The 13,005-nt window shown below is 44.8% G+C and overlaps 1 long non-coding RNA gene across 1 annotated transcript in view; it reads left to right on the top strand.

The window, feature by feature from the left end:
- Positions 1 to 13,005, top strand: part of LOC125452959 (uncharacterized) — a 29,567-nt gene that overhangs the window by 9,555 nt on the left and 7,007 nt on the right. Inside the window, exon 2 of the long non-coding RNA XR_007247640.1 lies at positions 11,031 to 11,128. This is a non-coding gene — a long non-coding RNA (uncharacterized LOC125452959). The remainder of the gene's footprint in view (positions 1 to 11,030; positions 11,129 to 13,005) is intronic.

Below are 13,005 nucleotides of genomic sequence, written 5' to 3' on the forward strand. Positions count from 1 at the left end.
GGTGTGAAATAGGGGGGCAGAATCAGAGGATGAGAACAAGGGTGCTGAAGCAAAGGGGCCCAAACAGAGAAGAAGAAATAGAGGATGAGAAGGAATGGGGTAGAAAGCGAGGTGAAGAAATGGAGGAGCAGAAACAGAAGGGCATAAACAGAGGATGTGAAACAGAGGAGCATAAACAGAGGATGAGAAACAGAGGTTTAGCAACAGAGGGGCAAAAACAGAGTGGCAGGAACCAAGAATGAGAAACAGAGGGACAGAAACAGAATAGGAGAATCAGATGGCCATAAGCAGAGTATGAGAAACAGACAGACAGCAAATGAGGAAGACAAACAGACAAGCAGAAACAGAGGATGAGAAACTGAGGGGCATAAGCTGAGAATGAGATGGGTAGAAATGAGGGATGAGAAAGATGGGAGCAGAACCGGGAGTGCAGGAACAGGATGAGAAATGGAGGGGCAGGAAGAGTGGACAAATGGAATGGCAAAAAAAGTGTGGCTGAAACAAAGAATGAGGAACAGAGTGGAAGAATCAGAGGGACAGAAACAGTAACAGAAACAGAGTAGGAGAAACGGCATAAGCAGAGTATGAGAAACAGCGGAGAAACAGGTGCATAAGCAGGGTGTGGGGAACAGAGGGGCAGAAACAGAGGATGAGAGGCAGAGGTGCAGAATTAGTGAATGTAAAACAGAGGTGCAGAAACAGAGGAGTATGAAGAGTGGATGAGTTACAGAAGAGCAGAGACACTGGATAAAAAAAAACAGGGGCAGGAACAGAGATTAAGAAGCAGGGAAATAGAAACAGAGGATGAGAAAAAGGGGGCAGAAACAGGATGAAAAATGGAGGCACAGAAATTGAGGATGAGAAATAGACTGGAAGGAACAGAGGAGCTGAAACAGAGGGGCAAAAACAGAGGTGAAGAAATAGATAATGAGAAATACAATATTAGAAAAAGTGGGGCAGAACCAGCGAATGAGAACTGAAGTGATGAAGCAAACTATGAGAAAAAGAGGATGATAAGCAAAGGCCAAGCATGTGCAGGCTAGGTGGATCAGCCATGCTAAATTTCCCGTAGTGTTCAGGGGTGTGTGGGTTATAGGGGGATGGGCCGGGGTGGGATGCTTCAAGGGGCGGTGTGGACTTGTTGGGCCGAAGGGCCTGTTTCCACACTGTAGGGAATCTAACCTAATCTAATAAGCGTTGCATGAGAAACAGAAGAGAAATAACAGTAGGGCAGGAACAGTGAGGCAAAATCAGAGCAGAAGAAAGAGATGATGAGAAACAGATGGCCAGAAATAAAGAGATAGAAAGAGGGTGGAAGAAACAGAGTGGCCAAAAGTGATGATTAGAAACAGAGGAGCAGACATAAGGGATGAGATCAGAGGAGCGGCATCAGAGGGTGAGACACAACTGAGCAGAAATAGAGTATTAAAAATGTAGGATGAGATACACGGACAAAAACAGAGATTGATACACAAAGGTGCTGAAGAAGAGGATGCGAAACAGAGTAGCAGACACACTGGATGAGAAACAACGGGTAGAAACAGAGGATGAGAAACAGAATGGAAATAACAGAATGGTAGAATCAGTGAGGCAAAATCAGAGGAGCAGAAGAAAGGATGAGAAACAAATGGGCAGAAATAGAGGGACAGAAACGGGTGCTTAAACAGACTGGTAAAACAGACGATTAGAAACAGAAGAGCAGAAACAGGGTGCAAAACTGAGGTGCAGAATCAGTGGATGCAAAACAGAGGAGCAGAAACAGGGAATGAGAAACAGAGGAGCAGAAACCGGGACATGGAAACAGAGTATGAGAAAGAGACGGGCAAATGTATACAGCCAGAAACAGAATGAGAAACAGATAGGCAGAAACAAGGGATTGGAACGGAGGGACAGAAGCAGAGGGGCAGTACAAGGGAGGGGGGGGGGGCAGAAGCAGAGTGGCAGAAGCAGATGAGACAAAAGAGAAATGCTGAAACAGGGGAATAGAAACACAATATGTGAAACGGAGAGGAAAAGCAGGGGAGCAGAATCAGTGTTGCAAATACAGTGGGGCAGAAACAGAAGATGAGAAACAGGGTGAAAAGTGGAGGATGAGAAACAGAGGGACAGTAAACAAGGATGAGAAACAGAAAGGAAATAACGGAAGGGCAGAAACAGCAAGGCAAATTCAGAGAAGCAGAAAGAGATGATGAGAAACGGATGGGCAGAAATAGAGGGACAGAAACAGAGGGGCAGAAACAGTGGCGCAGATACAGAGGGGCAGAAACAGAAGATGAGAAACACAGGAGCATAAACAAAGGAATAGAAACTTAGCAGCAGAAACAGAGGATGAGAAACAAAGAATGAGAGACACATGGACACAAACAGAATGATAAACATTGGTGCTAAAACAGAAGATGAGAAACAGAGTAGCAGAAACAGAGAATGATAACAGAGGGGAATAAAGAGCTGATGAAAAATAGAGTATTAGAAGTAGAGGGGCAGAACCAGAGAATGTGAACAGAGGTGCTGAAGCAAAGGATGAAAAACAGAGAATCAGAAATGTTTCTCATTCAATGTTTCACACCCTCTGTTTCTGCCACTCAGTTTCTCATCCTCTGTTTCTGATCATTTGTTTCTGCAGCTCAGTTTCTCATCCGTTGTTTCTCCAACAGTTTCTGCCACTCTGTTCCATAGGGACTGTCTCTCATCCTCTGTTTCTGATTCTCTGCTCTCAAACTCTGTTTCTGCAACTTTGTTTCTGCCCTTCTCTTTCTGCACTCTGCTTTTGCCACAGTCTTTCTCATCCACCGTTTTTGTGCTACTTTTTCTGATCCCCTGTTTCTGCATCTCATTTTCTCATCCTTTATTTCTCATCCTCTGTTTCTGCCATTTTGCTCCACATGCACTATTTGTCATCCTCTGTTTCTCATCCTCTGGTCTCATCCTCTGTTTCTGACCCATTGTTTCTACTCTTCTTTTTCTGACCTCTGCTTCTGCTGCACTCTTTCTCATCCAGTGCACCACTGTTTCTGATCTTCTGTATCTGCTTCTCTCTTTCTTCTCCTATGTTTCTCATTCTGTGTTTCAACACCAGTGTTTCTCATCTTGTGTTTCTCCAACTCTTTCTCATCCTCTATTTCTAATCCTCTATTTATTATACGCTGTTTCTGCCCCACTGTTTCTGCACTCTGCCTCTCATCTCCTGTTTCTCATCCTCTGATTCTGACCATTTGCTTCTCATGGTCTGTTTCTGCACCCCTATTTCCATCCCTCTGTTTCAGCACTTCTGTTTCTGCAGCTTTGTTTCTGCCCACAGTTTCTCATTCACTGTTTATCTTTCTTTTCCACATAATCTGTTTCTCATCCTCTGGTCTCATCCCCTCTTTCTAAACCTCTGTTTCTTATTCTGTGATTCTCATCTGATGTTTCTCATCCTGTTATCTGCCCCTCCGTTTCAGCCCATGGTTTCTCGTTCACTGTTTCTCATACTCTGCTTCTGATCATCTGCTTCTCATTCTCTGTTTATGCCCCTCTGTTTCTGCTGCTATGTGTTTCATTCTGTGTTCCTCATTTGTTGATCCTCGTTCTCTGCTTCTCAATCACTTCATATCATCTTCTTTTCTGACCATCTGCTTCTCATGTTCTGTCTCTGCACCTCTCTTTCTGCTTCTCTGTTTCGGCACTTCTGTTTCTGCCCCTTTGCTTATGCCAATCTTATTCTTGGCCACTGTTTCTCATCCTCTGATTTTGCTCCACTTTTTTCTGAACCTCTGTTTCTGTCCCCTGATTCTCATCCTGTTTTTTATCCTTTGTTTCTGCACTCTGTTTCTCATTGTCAGTTATTAATCCTCTGTTTCTGCCTCTCTGTTTCTGCACTTCTGTTTGTGCCCCTTTGTTCCAAGCAAACTCTTCTTTATTTTCTGTTTCTGTACCTGTTACCTATTCTCTGTTTCTCATCCTCTCTTTCTGAACATCTGCATCTCATCCTATGTTTTTGCCATGCAGTTTCTCATACTCTGTCTCTGACCACCTTGCTTCTCATGCTCAGTTTCTTCCCCTCTGTTTCTGCACTTCAGCTTCTGCCCCTCTGTTTCTCATCCTTTGCTCATCCCCTTCATTTATGGCCCCCTGCCTCTCGTCTGCTGTTTCTCATTCATTGTTCCTGCCTGTCTGCTTCTTATTCTGTGGTTCTCATCCTCAGTTTCTCATCCTCTGGTCTCATCCTTTGTTTCTGAAACTCTGTTTCTGCCACAATCCTTCTCATCTGGACAACTGTTTCTGCCCATCTGATTCTCGACCACTGTTTCTCATCCTGTGTTTCCACCCCTCTGTTTCTCATTGTCTGTTTTTTTATCCTTTATTTCATCCCCTGTGTTTCAGCACTCTTTTTCTCATCCTCTGTTTCTCATCCTCTCTTTTTGACCAACTGCTTCTCATGCTCTGTTGATGCCCCTTTGTTTCTCATTCACTGATTCTCATCCTCTGTTTCTGCCTCTGTTTTGCTCATCCTGTTTCTGATCCTCTGTTTCTGCCACTTTGCTTCTCATCCTATGTTTGTTATCCTCTGTTTCGTTCCCACTGTTTCTGACCCTCTGTTTAAAACATAGAACATAGAACATGGAACAGTACAGCACAGTACAGACCCTTTGGCCCACAATGTTGTGCCAAACGTTTACCCTAATCCTATCTAACCTCCACCCCTACCTTATACTATCATCCATATGCCTATCTAATAGCTGCTTAAATGCCCCTAATGAAGCCGACTCCACTATCCTCTCCAGCAATGCATTCCATGCCCCTACCACTCTCTGAGAAAAGTATCTACCTCTGATGTCTCCTCTGTATCTACCTCCACTCACTTTAAAACCATCACCCCTCATAATAGCTACCTCCACCCTCAGAAAACTTTTCTGGCTGTCGACACTATCTATACCTCTGATCATTTTGTACACTTCTATCAAGTCACCTCTCATCCTTCATCATTCTAAAGAGCAAGGCCTAGCTCTCTCAACCTTTCCTCGTAAGACCTTCCCTCCATCCAGGCAGCATCCTGATAATATCCTCTGCACATTTTCCAACACCTCCACATCTTTCCTGTTATGAGGTGACCAGAACTGGACACAACACTCCAGATGTGGCTGAACCAGGCTTTTGTATAGCTGGAGCATAACTTCATGGATCTTGAACTCGATCCCTCTATTAATGAAAGCTAACACACCATACACCTTCTTAATAACTCTATCCACCTGGGTGGCAGCTTTCAGGGAACTGTGGGTATGAACCCCAAGATACCTCTGCTACTCCACACTGCCAAGAATCTTTCTGTCAACCCTGTATTCTGCTTTCATTTCTCATTATCTGTTTCTCATCCTCTTGTCTCATCCTTTGTTCCTGAACCTCTGTTTCTGCCCTTGTCTTTCTGCACTCTGTTTCTGCCACAATGTTTCAAATCTGCCATTTCTGCAACACTGTTTCTGATTCTCTGTTTCTGCATTTCACTTTCTCATCCTCTGTTTCTGCCCCTGTGTTGCTCATCCTGTGTTTCTCTTCCTCTGTTTCTGCCCCTGTGTTTCTCATCCTGTGTTTCTCTTCCTCTGTTTCTGCCCCTGTGTTTCTCATCCTGAGTTTCTCTTCCACTGTTTCTGCCCCTCTGTTTCTCATCCTTGGTTTCTGCACCTTATTTTCTGCCACTCTGTTTTGAACCTCTGTTTCTACCACTCGGTTCCACATCCTCTGTTTGTCGTCTTCTGTTTCTCCCCGTTTCTCATCCTCTGTTTGCCCTCCTCTGCTTCTATCACTCTGTCCCTCATCCTTTGTTTCTCATCTTCTGTTTCTGCATTACTTTTTCTTATCCTCTGTTTCTGAGCTTCTGTTTCTACCTCTCTGATTCTTATCCTCTGTTTCTGCCCTTCTGTTTCTCATTCTCTCTTCCTCATTCTTTGTTTCTGCACCTGTGTTGCTCATCCTGTTGCTCATTCACTATTTCACTCCCTCTGTTTTTGCCCCTCAGTTTCTCAACCTCTGTCCACATCTGTTTCTGTCCCTCTGTTTCTCATCCTTTCTTTCAGCCCCTCTTTCTACTCCTGTTTCTGTTGCTCAGTTCCTTATACCCTGTTTCTCCTCCTCTGTTTCTGCCACTTGGTTTCAAATCCTCTTCCTGCACCTTAGTTTCTGCCATTCTGTTTCTGAACCTCTGTTTCTACCACTCTGTTCCTCATTCTTTGTTTCTATCCCTCTGATTCTTATCCTATGAATCTCATCCTCTGTTTCTGTCCCCTGTTTCTCATCCTCTCTTCCTCATTCTTAGTTTCTGTGCCTCTGTTGCTCGTCCTCTTTTTCTCATAAATTGTTTCACACCCTCTGTCTCTACCCTTCTGTTTCTCAACCTCTGTCCACATCTGTTTCTGTCCCTCTGTGTCTCATCCTTTGTTTCTATCGCTCAGTTTCTCATCCTCTTGTCTCATCCTCTGTTTCTGAAACTTTGTTTCTGCTCTTCTCTTTCTGCCCTCTGCTTCTGCCACACTCTTTCTCATCCACCGTTTTTGCACCATTGTTTCTCATCCTATGGTTCTCATCTCCTGTTGCAGCCCTGTGTTACTTATCCTGTGTTTATCCTGAGATAGTAGAAACTGCAGATGCTGGCGAATCTGAGATAACAAGGTGTAGAGCAGGATCAACACAGCAGGCCCAGCAGCATCAGAGGAGCAGGAAAGCTGACGCTTCAGGCCTAGACCATTCTCTGTTTCTGACCATCTGCTTCTCGTGCTCTGTTTCTGCAGCTTTTTTCTCTGCTTCTGACACACTCTTTCTCATCCACCATTTTGTGCCAGTTTATCTCCCTCTGTTTCTGCTTCTCACTTTCTCATCCTATGTTTCTCATCTCCTGTTTCAGCCCCTGTGTTTCTCATCCTGTGTTTATCCTCATCTGTTTCTCATTCTCTGTTTCTGTACTCTGTTTCTCATTCCCTATTTGCAATCCTCTGTTTCTGCACTCTGTCTCCCATCTCGTTTCTCATCCTCTGTTTCTGACCATCTGCTTCTCATGCTCTGTTTCTACACCTTTGTTTCCATCCTTCTCTTTCAGCACTTCTGTTTCTGCGGACCTGTTTCTGCCCTCTGTTTTTCATTCACTGTTCCTCATTCTTTTTCTCACTTTCTCTGTTTCTCATCCTCTTGTCTCATCCCCTATTTCTGAACCTCTGTTTCTTATTCTGTGGGTCTCATCTGATGTTTCTCATCGTCTGCTTCTCAATCTCTGTCTCCCATGCCCTGTTTCTCATTCCCTGTTTCTGACCATCTGCTTCTCCGGCACTGTTTTTGACCCTGTTTCAGCACTTCTGATTTTGCAGCTGTTTCTGCCCCTTTGTTTCTGTCCCTCTGATTATCATCCAGTGTTTTTCATCCAGTGTTTCTGCCCCTCTGTTTCTCATTGTCTGTTTTTTTATCCTCCATTTCTGCCTATCTGTTTCTGTACTTCTGTTAGTGTTTCTCTGTTTTACACGTTCTCTTCTTTATTCTCTGCTTCTGAACCTCTGTTTCCTATTCTCTGTTACTCATTCTCTGCTTCTGAACACCTGCATCACATCCTCTGTTTCTGTCAATCAGCTTCTCATACTCTGTCTCTGACCTCCTGCTTCACATGCTCTGATTCTGTCCTTCTGTTTCTGCCACTCTGTCTTGCTCTCTTACTCATTCTTTGTTTCTGCACATCTGCAGCCCCACTCCCTTCCTATCTGTCTTTCTTGTTGCTTTAGCCAGCGCAATGCTGTCCATCCTGTCCCAGACTGATGCCAGGAACACCGAGTGCCACCAGATCCAGCAGCAAAATCAGCTTACACTTTGATTAAGGGCCAAAACACAACTGTAGAAATGAGCAGCCACTGTTGGTGGAAAAACCCTAGGGCACCTGATATTCCCAGGCAGTCTCCTATCCAAGTACTAACCAGGCCTGAGCTTATCTGGCTTCTGAGGTTGGACGATTTCCGACTAGTATGGCCGTAGGCATGGGCCCCTGCTTTTTCTCCCTACTTCAAATCCTGCCATCCAGACACAGCTTCTTGGCCGGACTTTCTCTTTTTCAGAGATAATGGGAACTGCAGATGCTGGAGAATTCCAAGATAATAAAATGTGAGGCTGGATGAACACAGCAGGCCAAGCAGCATCTCAGGTGCTCCTGAGATGCTGCTTGGCCTGCTGTGTTCATCCAGCCTCACATTTCTCTTTTTCAGCTTTGTTTTATTTTTCTCTTTTTACCTGCATTCTACCTGCCTCCTTCCAGCTGCCTTTAAGCACACACTTCCCCACCAGGCACTGAAAATCTCTGGTATACCTTCACTGGCCAATTGCAAGCCCTCGCTGTGCTTCACAATGCTCCAGCCTGCATTATCTCCTCCTTCAAAATTCCTCTTTTCATCACTGCTGCCCACACACAGCGAGCAGGCCCAATACCTTTCTATCTGTCTTTCTTCTTGCTTTTGTCAGCGCACTGCCCTCCATCCTGTCCCAGGCTCATGGCAAGAACACTGAGAGTGCCACCAGCTCCAGCAGCAAACTCAGACTGCACTTCAATGAAGTGCCAAAACACAACTGCAGAAGGGTGATGTGAGCAGCCACTGCTCGTGGAAAATGCCTATGGCACCTGGTATTTCCAGATGGTCTGCAATCCACGTACTAACTAGGCCTGAGTCAGTCTGACTACCGAGGTTTGGCAATTTCAGACCAATATGGCTGTAGGCATGGGACCCTGCTTTTTCTCCCTAATTGAAGTCCTGCTAGGCAGACACAGCTTCATTCCCAGTCTTTCTCTTTTTCTGCAATTTTTAACCTGTTTCTACCTGCATTTTTCCCTCCCTCCTTCCAGGTACCTTTCAGGCCGCACTTCCCCACCAGGCCCCAAAAATCTGCTACATCCCCTCACAGTCCAATTGCAAGCCCACGCCATGCTTCACAATGCTCCAACATGCATTATCTCCTCCTTCAAAGTTCCTCTTTATATTGCTGCTGCCTGCACACAGCAAGCAGCCCCACTACCTTTCTATCTGTCATTCTTCCTGCTTTTGCCAGCGCAATGCTCTCCATTCTATCCCAGGCTCATGCCAGGAACATCGAGAGTGCCACCCACTCCAGTAGCAAATTCAGACTGAACTTCGATGAAATGCCAAAATGCAATTGCAGAAGGGTGAAGCGAGCAGCCACTGCTGGTGGAAAAAACCTATGGCACCTGGTATTTCCAGGCGGTCTGCAATCCCTGTAGTAACCAGGCCTGAGTTGGCCTGACTTCCGACGTCTGGCAATTTCAGACCAGTGTGGCCGTAGGAATGGGAGCCTGCTCTTTCTCCCGACTTCAAGTCCTCCCATGCAAACATAGCTTCTTTGTTGGTTTTTCTCTTTCTCTGCTTTGTTTTTTTTTCTCTTTTTACCTGCATTCTACCCTCCTCCTTCCAGCTACCTTTCAGGCCACACTTCCCCACCAGGCCCCGAAAATCTCCTACATCCCCACACTGGCCAATTGCAAGCCCTCGCTGTGCTTCACAATGCTCCAGCCTGCGTTATCTTCTCCTTCAAAATTCCTCTTCTCATCACTGCTGCCCTCGCACAATCAGCAGCCCCACTACCGTTCTATCTGTCTTTCTTCTTGTTATTCACAGCGCTATGCTCTCCATCCTATCCCAAGATAATGCCGGGAACACTGAGAGTGCCACCAGCTCCAACAGCAAAATCAGCCTGCACTTCAATTAAGTGGCAAAACACAACTGCAGATGGGTGAGATAACAAAGTGTGGAGCTGGGAGAACACAGCAGGCCAAGCAGCATCTTATGAGCGCAAAAGCTGATGTTTCGGGACTAGACCCTTCATCAGAAATGGAGAGGGAGAGGGTTCTGAAATAAATAGGGCGAGAGGGGGAGGTGAATTGAAGATGGATAGAGAAGATAGGTGGAGAGGAGACAGACAAGTTAAAGAGACGGGGATGGAGCCAGTAAAGGTGAGTGTAGGTAGGGAGGGGATAGGTCAGCCCGGGGAGGGCGGACAGTTCAAGGGGGCAGGATGAGGTTAGTAGGTCGGAAATGGGGGTGTGGCTTGAGGTAGGAGGTGGGGATAGGTGGGAGGAAGAACAGGTTAGGGAGGCGGGGATGAGCTGGGCTGCTTTTGGGATGCAGTGGGGTGAGGGAAGATTTTGAAACTTGTGCAATCCGCATTGATACCATTGGGCTGCAGGATTCCCAAGCGGGATATGAGTTGCTGTTCCTGCAACCTTCGGGTGGCATCATTATGGCACTGCAGGAGGCGCAGGATGGACATGTCATCTAAGGATTGGGAGGGGAGTTGAAATGGTTCGCACCTGGGAGATGCAATTGTTTATTTTGAACTGAGCGTAGGTGTTCTGCAAAGTGGTCCCCAAGCCTCTGCTTGGTTTCCCCGATGTAGAGGAGGCCACAACGGGTACAGCAGATGCAGTATACCACATTGGCAGGTGTGCAGGTGAACATCTGCTTGATGTGGAAAGTCTTCTTGAGGCCTGGAATGAGGGTGAGGGAGGTAGTGTGGGGGGGCAGGTGTACCAGGCTCATGCCAGGAACACCTAGAGTGCCACTAGTTCCAGCAGCAAAATCAGCCTGCACTTCGAGTAAGTGCCAAAACACAACAGCAGAAGGGTGAAGTGAGCAGCCACTACTGGCAGACAGGATCTGAGATCTGGCGATTTCAGACTAGTATGGCCGTGGGCATGAGATCCTGCTTTTTCTCCCTACTTCAGGTCCTGCTAGCCAAACACAGCTTCTTTGCCAGTCTTCCTCATTTTACCTGCATTCTACCCTCCTCCTTCCACCTGCCATTCAGCCCTCACTTCTCCACTAGGCCCCAAAAATCTCCTGCATCCCTTCACAAGCCCTCACTGTGCTTCACAACGCTCCAGCCTGCCATTATCTCCTCCTCCAAAATTCCTCTTTTCATCACTGCTGCCCACAGCCCCATTCCCTTTCTATCTGTCTGTACATCTGTCTTCTTGATTATACCAGCACAATGTTCTCCAACCTGTCTGTAACCTGCAGGTGGTTTGCAGCGTCGGTCTGTGTCCACGGGCCTTTCCTGGAGGGTAGTGCAACTGGTTTGAAACACACAAGACCTCGCAGTGTTTTGACAGCCACAAGTGAGTTCTGGTTTTTGGGGCGTCGGCGCCAGGTTGTGTAAAGTTTATTCTGTACAAAGAAGTTACTGTGCAAGTGAACCATAAAGGCCCTGGTGCTTCTTGTCAATTTCATAAATTGGGAAAGACAAAGGATTTAACATTGATAATGGAGAGACAGGATCACATTTGGGAGAGGTCATGTGTCAAAGCTGGAAAGAAGCATTAATAGTAAACATGATGAACAGACTCCGACAGGAATGCAGAGAGCACAAATCTAAGAATAAAGCATATGATTAACCAACAATCTACAAAAAAAAAGCAAAGGATAAAGCTGAAAGCTGCGCAATTGAATATATGCAGTATTTGAAATGAAACAGATCAACTGATGTGCTAAAAGTAGTGTATAAATACAATTTGGTTGGTGTTCTAGAAACATAGGTTCAAAATGACACTGATTAAAACCTGAATCTTGAAGGGTACAGGACTTTGATTAAAGAGTTGAGACTCAGAAAAGGTGGCAGGGTAGTTCTGATAGTTAATGATGGTATTATTACAAATGTGATGAACATAAAGCAGAGTAGACATGAATAGGTCTATTTCAGGTTGGTAAGATGCAAGATGTCCTAAGGGTTGGTGCTGTGAATTATGTCTAATTTATACAGATGACTGATGGAAAAAGTAGGTTTTGTTGCCGAATTTTGCTGATAATAAGGACATAGAAGTAGTAAGGGTTTGTTTCAGAAAGTTGTGGATGGGACCTAAGGAGGCTACGGAATGATGATGACTTATATTCAGGAAACCAACGTGAAAAACTTGTGTGCAAACAAAAAAAAATTACCAAAGCAAGAAATCCCTGTGTGAATGGTGCATTGCCCCTTCACACAAACTATAATGTGGAGCATTAAGAAAGAACTGATTGATTGTCAGATCAGCATGACAATCACAGATTTTAATCTAGATATTGACCAAAAAAGGCAAGATAAAGGTAGCATAAATGAGATGGAATGTTTTAGGTACGGTTTAAGACGCTGGCATGTTTAAGGCCAAACAGACATCAACCCATTATGCATGGAGATAGGATTAATTAATGATCACACAGTGAATGTGCTACTAATATAACTGGCCAGACCAACATTTATTACCCATGATGTAGCTGCTGCTTTGTAGCCCATGGTGGTGTGTTATGGACAGTGTTCTAGGATTTTTAGTGTAATGACAGTGAAAAACATTTCTAAATCAAGACGGTTTGGAGGTGATTAGAGTGAGTTCCATTAAATGAGAAAGGAGTCAAAGCAGCAAACTTTATGGTAGTTTTAGCTTTACATCTGTCATAGAAACATCAGAATCTATTAATGACAGGGCACAGCAGCAAGTTCAAAGTAATGAGGCAGAGTCAATGTGGTTTTGAAAAAGCAAAATCATATCAAAGAGTGTTTAAGGTTTTTACAGACAGTAAGTGCTACAGATACAGGGGAACCAAGGTGTCACATCAAAAGTTATTGCAGAAAGTAAAAAGCTTGTTACATAGTGGGTAACAAATGAATAATGCTGTTATTTGTACTCTACAATGAGCGCAGTAAAATTGTGAAAAGGACCTGTTTCTGTACTGACTCGACTTTCACAACCTTTTTGAGGACACGTTCCAAAGAAAGACAATCCTCAGTAACAAATTTTGACTAATCGGTTTTAAATCTGTAACCTTTGTGGGTTGGAAACGGCACGGAAACAGGTCCTTCAAGTGTCACCACAATCCAGCACTATTTGAATATTTTAAGAATAAAAAAAGCTGGCATAGATAGAACATTAGGTGCTGAACATAAAGCAGAGTAGACATGAATAGGTCTATTTCAGGTTGGTAAGATGCAAGATGTCCTAAGGGTTGGTGCTGTGAATTATGT

This window comes from Stegostoma tigrinum, chromosome 4 (assembly GCF_030684315.1).
Source record: "Stegostoma tigrinum isolate sSteTig4 chromosome 4, sSteTig4.hap1, whole genome shotgun sequence".
In the NCBI taxonomy this organism is placed as follows: domain Eukaryota; kingdom Metazoa; phylum Chordata; class Chondrichthyes; order Orectolobiformes; family Stegostomatidae; genus Stegostoma; species Stegostoma tigrinum.